Below are 10798 nucleotides of genomic sequence, written 5' to 3'. Positions count from 1 at the left end.
AGGAACATGAAAAGTATTTCTATTATCATCACCATTATTTTGCATTGTTACTGTATTATCAGCCAATGGAATTAAGCATGCAAAAAAATGAGAAATACATAGAATAACCAGGAGTAGAAGATCTTTTATTTGGTAATATGGTCACATGCTTGATGACAAAGGAAAATTAGCTTAATGGACATTAGAATAGTAAAAATTATAAAATGGTTATAAAGTATATGACGGCAGGGGTCACCGAGGTTTTTCTGCAAAGAACCAGATAGTAAATATTTTTGACTTTCTGTGCCATATTGTCTGTTTTAACATTCAACTGTTTTTTACATGAAAGCAGCCATTGGCAATATGTAAACAAATAAGCATGGGTGTTTTCCAATAAAACTTTAGTTACAAGGAGGAAGAAGGGCTGGATATGGCCTGAGGGCCTTAGTTTCCTGACCTCTGAATTGATGTATAATAATTAAAATCTCTCTTAGATTTGCACAGCATTCAGTTAGAATGTGTAATGAAATAGAGCAACCTCACAGTAAAAAAAAAGCAAATACAGTTAACAAATGTGAAAGATTTATATGAAAAAAACATCAAAATTCAATTGAAGTTAAATTTTTAGAGCCCTAAGATTGCTTTAGCCTTGCAGAATTTATATATATCATTTCTCTCCAAGTTAATCTAGAAATTTAATATAACTCATAAATAATCACATAATTATTTTCAATATATTTAACTTAGCGTTAAAAAAAGGAATGGTGAATAATTACTGGTACTATACTATATTTGTGTTGATAAATGAAAGGACAGGCAGACCAATGAAACAAAATAGTTCAGAAAGATATTTCCAAAATATGAAAATTTAGCAAATATTAAATGTACTGTTTCAGATTAATAGCCCAAAAAACGTTTGAGAACAACTAGATTGAAAACAAAAGATATTCTTTAAATATCTACTTTATAATTTTACATTGAGCAAGAGATTTATAAGAACATTAAAAAACTAAAGCTGTAAAACAATCAACAAAACTGATTAAACAAGCATGAAAGCCATGATGATGATGATGATGATGATGATGTTAGCTAATATTTGCAAAGCACTTAATATGTACTAGACATTTTTCTAAACATTTAAATAGATTAGCTCCATAATCTTTCTGAAGACTTTGTGGTATTAGTCATATCCCCATTTTACAGATACAGATCTGGCACAAACAGGTCAAGTAGGAAACAGTGGAGGAAAATTAAATTTTCTTTAAGGCAAGATAGAATATGCACAGTATCAAAATACAAATGAAACATTCAAAAAGCATTAGCTAGATAAATGGCAAAGGGCTTATTTTATTGACATATGAATTCTTTCAAATATTAAAAAACAATTTAAAAATGGGCAAATGTAATTGCATGCAATTTACCTAGAAAATAATATGCAATATATGAACAGGTATTTTAGAAGACTCAAATCCTAAATAAAAATGCAGAATAAAAATTTGAGGTGCAGATTTTTGTTTATATTTACACAGATCTGAAAGTTTATATAATTCATTGTAGATAGTCTGTTGGAAAAAAAATGAAAGCAAAAGAAAGAAACAATAATTTCAAGTGCAATTTGTCAATATCAAAATGTTTAAAATACACATAATGTTAGTTTAGTCATTTCATTTAGCCTACTATACATTTATAACCATGACTGAAACATATGTAAAAATATGTGAACTGTTTGTCATTTCAGCATTATTAATTAAAAGCAAAATCCTGGAATAGACCTAATGGTTTTATAGTCATAATTTGGTTGAAAATTGTGATAGCTACAATTGTAATGCAAGGTATCAAAACAGATGAGATTCCTGTCTCATCTGTTTTAAAACAAAACACTGAGCTGCTTTTAATGACTCTGAGGACAATTGTTTGCTTGCAAAGGACTTTATTGCCATTTTGTTATCAGTTGTAAACATTAGAGTGCCATGGTCCACTCTCTCTTTTCTCACTATTTTCCTTCTTTTGCCACCAGCTAAAAATGAAACACCATATGCATGTTTAACAAACACAAGATGAACACAAAAGGTTTTTGTTCAAGTACAGGGTTCAACAATACTGCTTTGTGTTGAACTTAGTTTTAGTTCTAGCTGTTTACTGTTTTATATCATTTCTAGCAATTACCATAGTTGAAATAGATTTAGGCTTTGCCTGAGGTAATGTGTAAAATAACTTCATAGCAAAACTATAATCTGAATATGTATAGAAGTTTATGGGAGTATTTTTTCCTGTTCTTTTGGTTTGAGTAATGGCTTAATTAAAAAATGACAGCTTTAAGAGGAAATGTCAACAATGAGTAGAGAAAATGATGCATTGTGATCTCTAAAATAAATGCAAGAGACATATTCCCATCCCCTGTTAGTGTGGATATTGAAGCAAGTTATCATTGTAAAACCCAAAAGGTAAGGGAGTGATCCTTTTGAATTTGTCCTCAGTATAGCGACTAGGAGAAATTTAGTAAATATTCACATGTAGGCATTTCCTTAGGATGACAGCATGCATTTATGGTTACAGATAATATATACTCATGTTTTTACAAGCTAACACTTCAGCTAATACATATATGCAGTTGCAGGCCATTGTTATTATGAAATTACTTTATGGAAGAAAGAGCATTAGGCCCTTGGTTAAAAATATTAATTATCTGCCAAAACATAAATCTTTCAGTAAATTTTCATCAGTGAAAACAAAAGTTATTGAGTGCAACAATTATAATATGAAACAGGCAGATATAACTAAGCTTTACATTATCAAGTTATGAACAAAGAACATTAGGGAACAACATTTATAGAAAAAGAAGGAAATGATATCTTGCCTTCTCTGTTTTCCTTTTCACCCACCACTAAATATTAGATTTAATTTCAGAGAGTATGAATACATGAAGAAGCATATGTTCTTCCCTGTGTGTTTTGTAAAAGAGAATAAAATTATGGTAATAAGACATCTACGTGGGAGAAAATCACCAACATTGGATAAGGTAAATGTGGTTATTGGCCCCTTGTCCTTGGTCTGTCATAAACATAAATCTTTTATAATCTTCAAGAAAGTTAACTTTTCTTGGTCTTAGTTTCTTCATTTCATATATTATTTAGCAGAATCCTCTTAAAATTCAATTTTAAGGCTTTTCCAGCTCTAAAATTATAATCCTAGTAATCTTTTGTTTATGCTTACAAATTCTACAAAGGTGTAGCAGAAGAAAAATAATGCCTTAGAAAATCTGTTACAAACATAATAAATAGCCATGAATATGTTATCCAAAGGACAGTATAAACTTCACTTTTTCCTTCCATCTTTCAGTGCATACAGGATCCCCTTCAGCTGGGCTTCCTTCTCCCTTTTCACTCTGTGGTTCAGTCTTGTCTTTCCTCACCTATCAGGATCAAGGTCCTTCAAAAGCAATACAAGGCTCCCTAGGTGCCGGATTACATTCTTTTCTCTTTCTGGGAAGGAAAAAAAATAGACACTAACTCTATATTATTCAAGGGGTTTTACACCCTTTAAGTGTTTTCGTAGCAGACAAACCCACCTTTCTTTTGCTCATATTCTCAACTATTCGTAATGTAAGTGCACAGCAGCATTTTATTTTATCTCTGTCTCTTTGTGCTTTTTTCCCCCTTAGGATGCCACACCCATCCAGAGATTAAGGAAAATATGAAGGATAGAGGAGGTGAACTAGAAAATTTCATAGAGGACCAATCATATTTCTTGACTATACACCATAGTTTGGAAAGCCCTCTATAGGACCGACCACATAAATCATGAAAACAAGTGTCTCACAATATGTGCCTTCAAGAAGTTTGCATTCTAATAGGAAGTATATGGCATGACATAGGTAGAAATAGTAAGATAACTAAACTGTATACCAAAAAATGAGAAACAAAACACCTTGAGACTCCAATGTCAGTAAGATCACAGTGGTTTCCATAAATATTCTGTGACTTACAAGGGAGCAATATTCTAGTTTCCCAGCTTCTCAAGTAGATTTCAGAAGTTTCTAAAGGGCAAAAAATTCCCCTTTCCATTTCCTCACTTCCTCAGCACCTAGCAGTGTCTCCCATATGAAAGGTGGAGTGACTGTTGATTGATTGAAATGTACAGCTACAGAATTGCACTATGAAGGAGGGGAAGTCCTGTGGGATTGTTACTCTGCACCTACTTTGTACTGAAAGGATGCTCATGGCCCAGGCTCTTACTCCAAGCCACCATCACACAAATCAAGAGAAAATTAAAGGCTCAAAATCCCCATGGAAGACAACTGGAATATACTTTAATCAAAATGTTTCATATTGAGAGAACTTTCTGTCAGTAGTTAAATTAGACATAAAATGCTAAGAATACTGGGTACATCAGCATTTATGTATGGAGTGAGGTGGTGAGGGAAGACATAATTTTTGAGGGTTCTTCTTGTACAGAGTTAAAAAGTGCTTATATTTAATCTCTGATAAAGTCTAAGCTCTTCTGTAAGTTGTCTTTCCCCTTGGGAAATATGTTTTATTAAAAGAACATTCCAAGATGTAACTTAATAAGTAAGGAGAAATATTGATGAGAGAGTAAGTGTATATGTGTTTGCCAAAATTTTAAATAAAAATTCAGTTAAATCAGTTCAGCAAATGTTTATCCCACATCTACTATATAGAACATACTAACCTAAGTGCTCTGCTCAGTAAAAAGAAGTAAATAAAAAGACAAAGCAATACCATACATACTAGTGAGAAAAACTTACTAGCATTTAAAATTTGCTTTGCTAAAGAGTATGCTACAGGTTTCCTCATGTCTTATTTGTATGTTGCTGGTCTTTTTAAGGAGTAGAATAACATACAATCTCTGGGGTTTTTTTGTTGTTGATATTATTCTTTCTTACTATTTTTAAAGTAAGTAAGCATTTTTCAAAAGAAATTTTGACTATAAAAAGAGAAGACACATATGTGGTAATATTTTATAATTATGGGATATATATATTTATTATATATAATAATTATCCCTTATAAATTATGGGATAAATGTACTTTCTTATAGGCAATTTTATGTAGATTCCTAAATTTAGCTCCATTATATGACAGAAAGACAAGCTTAATTGTGAACACGTACATTTTCATTTTGACTTTGTTTTCACATCTTAATTTAACATCCTAAACACACTTTTGACCCTGTCTTCCCTTGCTGGACTTGTTATGAAGTTGGCATAAATTTACTGTGTCCTATAAAATTTTCAGGGAATGATCTTGGGCCTGAGTCTTAGGCACTGTAACCTGTGTCTTCTTTATGTGAAACTGTTTGCTGTTAGATTTTTACATTGATAATAATCTCAACAAGGATATCTTTCTTGGGCTATTCACTACTATTCATTCTCCTTGGGACATTCAATGTATTTTGCTTTAATTTTCTTTTATATATTCATTCATACATATATGGCTTTAATATGTAAGTTCACTGAAAAATGTTTATTAAGTACCTATCCTGTGCCAGGTACTTTTTTGTGTGGACAAACATGACTGTCTTGTAAAACCCAGAAACTTGGAATATTCCAAATCTTGTCTGTCTCCCTCTAAGTATAAAGCATAACTTAATATTCTAAACTATGTGCTGAAGATTTTTAAATAACATAGTTTATTTCAGTCAGATAGACTAGGCTGTTCTGCAGCAACAAAAACCCCAGTTCTCCAAAGATGATGATGGTGAAGTTGATAACTTGTTTATTCTACACATCTGTAATGGATCACTGGGAGGCTAGGGAAGTGTTTTTTGTTTGTGTTAGTTGTACATGGAGTCAAACTGACAGAGAAGCCACCATCTGGAATATTGCTGGTCATCAGCAAAGTGGAGAAAGGAATCTATGGATGGCAGCACATCAGACTTAAATGAGCCAGCTCAGTAGTTGGCACACATTACTTCTACTCAAAACCAAGCAGCTTCATCTAGCTACACAGCTCCTATCCAACCATATGGAAACCTGTAAGTAAAGTCCTACCATGTACACAGCTAGGAGAATAACCAGAAATATTTATCAAACAGCACTAGTAACCAAAGAACCAGTAATATTTGATAAATAATCCCCACCTTTTGATCACCAAATACTTGACTCATCGTCTTTCTCTCATACAAAATACATCCATATCTCCTCCCAAGGAGATGAACCAAAGGCCTCTTTTAGTCAAGGCATCAATTTCAATGTCCAGGGTAACAGTTGGCTCTATCACAGAGACTGACATGTGCTTATCTTATGTAGGTTTCCGTTGTGGCAGAATCTACGAACAAAAACAAACACAAGTTATCTCCTCACCCACCCCGTCGTATACAGTGCAGGAACAGGTTTAGTAAAAGGCAATAAACACTCCTATTGGGGAAAAGTAAGAATAGAAGACATGTTGAGTGGTTAGCAATTCTGAAATATTACTGGGCAGACATCTGAATGCAGAGAATATTCCTTGATTAGACTTGTTTTTTTCTCCCTAGGAGGTACACCCTGACCATTGATTTTTAAAACCCTTTTCTGCATCCTGTGGTGGTTCTTACTTTTTCATTACTATCTTTGTCCACATTTGAAACTGAGATTTGAGGTGACGCCATTCTGGAGGGCTGTGCAGCTTTCTCTCTTTCAAAGTTTGGAAGCCTAAGTATTGCTTTGTGTCTCAAAGAATTGTAAACATTTTTACTACAAGTTTGTGGTTTCTATTTTATTTCAGTATGTTCCGTATGTAAACACACATACACACAAGAAGCTTCATGAATTCCTTACTCACCTTTGTATTTTCATTTTTGACAAAATGACTCAACCCTCTTCCCACTACATCTCATCCCTTAACTTTTTATTTTGAATTTATAGAAAAGTTACAAAATAGTGCAGAGTTCCCACATACCTTTCATCCAGCTCCCCCTAATATTAACATCTTACATAACAAAGGTATAATGATCAAAACCAGGAAATGTAACAGTAGTAACTAGATTACAGACCTAATTCAAATTTCATCAGTGTGCCCGTTGATATTTTTCTTCTCTTCCAGTTTCCAATCTGGCACCCCATATTGTATTAATTGTCATGGCTCCTTATCTCCCCTTATCTGTGGCAGTATTTTGCTCTTTTTCTTTCTTTCATGACCTTGAGATTTTGAAGAGTACTCGCTAGGTGTTTTGTAGAATGTTTCTTAACTTGAGTTTGTCTGATGCTTTCTTGTGGTTAGATTTAAGTTACTCATTTTTAAGAATTTCACATTTTTTTTTTAGGAAAATCACAGAAGTATTATCCATAGTTACTTTAGAAATAGATAGTAGTCTGTCTCTCTCTGTCTCTTCTCCCTCTTTTTCTCTCTCCTAATTGTGGGGGCCTTGTTTTAACAGTTTTTCCTTAGTCCTAAAGGTAATGCCTTGTATTTGAGGGTTTTGTTATAGCAGCGCCCTTTCCTAGAAATCAGATTTATGTCAGACATAATGGACTAGCTTATATTAAGAAAACTGTAGCTTAGATATCTCAGTGCTTAAAGAAACAGCTCATTTCTCACCCATGCTACATGGCCATCATAGGTTGGCAGAGAGGCTTTGCTTATGGTAGTCTCTCAGGTAGTCAGGCTGATGAAGTAGCCATCACTTTCAATGTTTCTAGTCATCAACAGCAGAGAGTATGTTACATAAGCAATTAAATGTCCCAGGCTGGAAGTGACACATCATGCTAATGCTCTCAGCTTGCTGCTTTGATCTAGTCATATATCACTTAACCATGAGGCCACCAGGAAGTCCATTCCTGACATGTGCTTACAAGGAAGAAACCAGAAATATTTGATACGCCACATCAATGATGACCACATTCCTACTACAATACTTTATACATTTCAAAATTATTTTACAATATTATTTTCTGATTTTGCACTTCATAATGGAAGAATCTGAAAAAGAGCTAAAAAGCGTAAAGGATAAGCATTGAATTATTCCTAATTCAACCCTCAAATTATGCTTGAGTGTTTATGTTTTACTCCCTTGTATTTGCTTTTCTCCATGCGTGTAACTAGGATCACACTTCAGAAACAGATTTATATACTGCTAAATTTCACTTGCTGAAAAAGTTTTGCCATTTCAGCACAAATTCTTTGAAGTGATTGATGTATTAAGTAACTGTAATATTTCATCTCATATATGCAAAGGTAAAGTCATTTATATTTTTCTTTGTTTTATATATCATTGTTTTTAATATTCTATTTTAAAACTGCTTGATATAATCTATTTAAAATACATTCTTTCTGTTTTTCTACTTAATAGCATAGTGTATGAAAACTGAAGAGATTGGGAGTTTATGTGTGGTGCTTCGTTTATTATTATTCCTGGATGTTCTCATGAATAAATAAAGTTCTTACTACACCACACCTTAGAGCACATAGTGTTCTTACCTGTGAAGCAATTTCATCCTAATTCCAGAACATCACCAGCTGTGCAAATGAATTGTAAACTGTCTTTTAAATAATAAATGTTTTGCTGTTAATCTTCTTGGGCCAAGTATATCTGCAAATTCTTGTGGTTTTCTTTTATTTAAAAACCACATTGTGGCAGCCACGAGAATGAGCCTCTCAGATCTCTCACTGTAGGGAGCATAATTGACAGAGGGCCACAATTGTTCTCTGAAATCCATCGTGATATTGGCACTGAGATCATGCTTCCCATGAGCTCCTTGCAGCCAATGACTGAGTGTGGCAGGGATACTAAGAGACCCATTCTGGGAAACACAGGACTCCTCTGACAGTTGATTTTGGCTCAAGGACTCCCCATCAGCTTTGCTGAAACTTTGTTAGAACTGCATTGCAATCAAATATATTTCCAGCCCAAATTTATCTTCTTTTCTCTTTCTTTCATGGGAGTTAGAACTGTCTCATAGTGTTACTGCTCTTCCAGTCCCCTCTGATTCTTTCCCCATTTTTCCTTTGTAAGTGTTTTCCCCAATAAATCTCTTGGACATCTAATCGTTTATTGGCATCTGCTTCTCAAAGCACTGTAACTAAGATATACATTGTTTTTTTCTGTTTTTATTCTCTTTGCTTTAGAAAGAACATGGTACGTTTTTTGCTTTATTGTTCCAAACTTTAATGACAAGGATTCTAGGTGTTTGCCATGTGCTGTGTGATCAGTCAGGCCAAAATGTGCAATCTCAAAAGGAATAGATTACAGGAATGGATTTTACTGGGGAAATTTACAAGGCAACAGTAGCAAGAGGAGGCATAAATGTCCTGAAATTTCCACCTTTCCACAAAGAGGCATGCCAGGGTCAAGTGGAGGGACACTGCCTGCTTCTTGCTTTTCCTTGTTAGGGGGAAAATCTGAGAACAAATTCGTAAGTGTGGGAACAGATTGGTGTAGTTCCAGTGCATCAGGGTTGTTTGGGAAAGCTAGCTTCCCTGCCTCTGAAGACACTGAGGCTCATGACAGGTGCGTTGCCCCTCCTTTCAGTAGTAGGGACTCATCCATCCTTGGAGAAGCTGAGTGAAAATATACCTCCTCCCACTGAGAGAAGAGGAGCACTCTAGGTCTGAGCCAAAAAACTGTCTGGCAAACTGGAAGTAAGGCTCCCAGGGTCATGTTTGAACACCTTTACTCGTAACACCTCCCCTACTTTAAAATGTTATTTGCCAGTAGTTCAAGATACTATTTTTCATGATATGGAAGTGTCCTTATTTTATATTCATAGAATTTTTAATATTAAGCTAGGCCTTCATTCCTGAGAAAGCCCTATTTTTTTCTCAGCAGATAAATCACTAATGAACAATTGTGTGTGTTTTCATGAAATCAGGTATTCTCATTTGTATTTACTTGAGATTGGGCTATCATAGAGCCATGGTTTTATGTAGATGTGTGTATGTGGGTATGCACATGAGCTCGTGCATGTCCATTACCTTTGCTAGTTATTGACACGTAGCTCCTGCGCCATTCAAAAACAAATTGCTTGGCTTTCCATTATTTTCACTGAGACTAAAGCGTTTATTTAGCATGTGAATTATCATAACAGAAAATGACAAATCATCTTTACTGAGAATGTATTTGAAAATATTATGTATTTTACTATTTCTTCATGCCAATTTGTTGTTTCAGTTTTGTCTACTTATGTCCATTTAGATAATTTATATTTTCATAAATATTTATTTTTTAAAATTGGCAGAATATATGTATTCTCTATTTTTAAACAGCTTTGTACTTTTTTCTTTTTGCTTCAAATCTTACTTATCAATTTTATTCTATCATTTGATTTGCCAATATTTTATATATGAAATTATTTAATAAAATAAGTATTCTATTTGGTATTCTAATTGATTTTCCATATCCTAATTTATTATTTAAATGTTCTGATTTTTTTCCATGCTTTTCTTGTTAATTTTTTCTTTCTAAAATTGAACACTTCTTTAGTTGTTTAAATTCTTTTCTGGTCTAAGGAACATATTTAAGCCTATGAACCTTTTTTTTAATGAGTAGTGCTTTCACCAATTATCCTTTGTTTTAAAAAGTAATATTCTTGTTATTTTATGGATTATCTGCAATTATATTTGCTTATGCTTTTGTAACTTACATATTTTAAATGTAAAGAATGCATGCTTGCTATAACAAGTCAAGCAATATGAAGATTAATAAAGAAACTTAATATATTCTCTACCCTACATTTCCAGTGTTACAAATTTCTTGAATATCCCTTGTACCTATTTTGTGCTTTTGTAGATATATTCACATATACATAAATACATAGTTCCTCCCCTTCATCAGTGCATTTATAAACATGGGATTATTCTATATATATTACTTACTTATTTTA

This window comes from Manis pentadactyla, chromosome X (genome assembly GCF_030020395.1).
Source record: "Manis pentadactyla isolate mManPen7 chromosome X, mManPen7.hap1, whole genome shotgun sequence".
Classification (NCBI taxonomy): Eukaryota; Metazoa; Chordata; class Mammalia; order Pholidota; family Manidae; genus Manis; species Manis pentadactyla.
The sequence above is the reverse complement of the archived record's forward strand: the minus strand, read 5'-3'. Positions refer to the sequence as shown.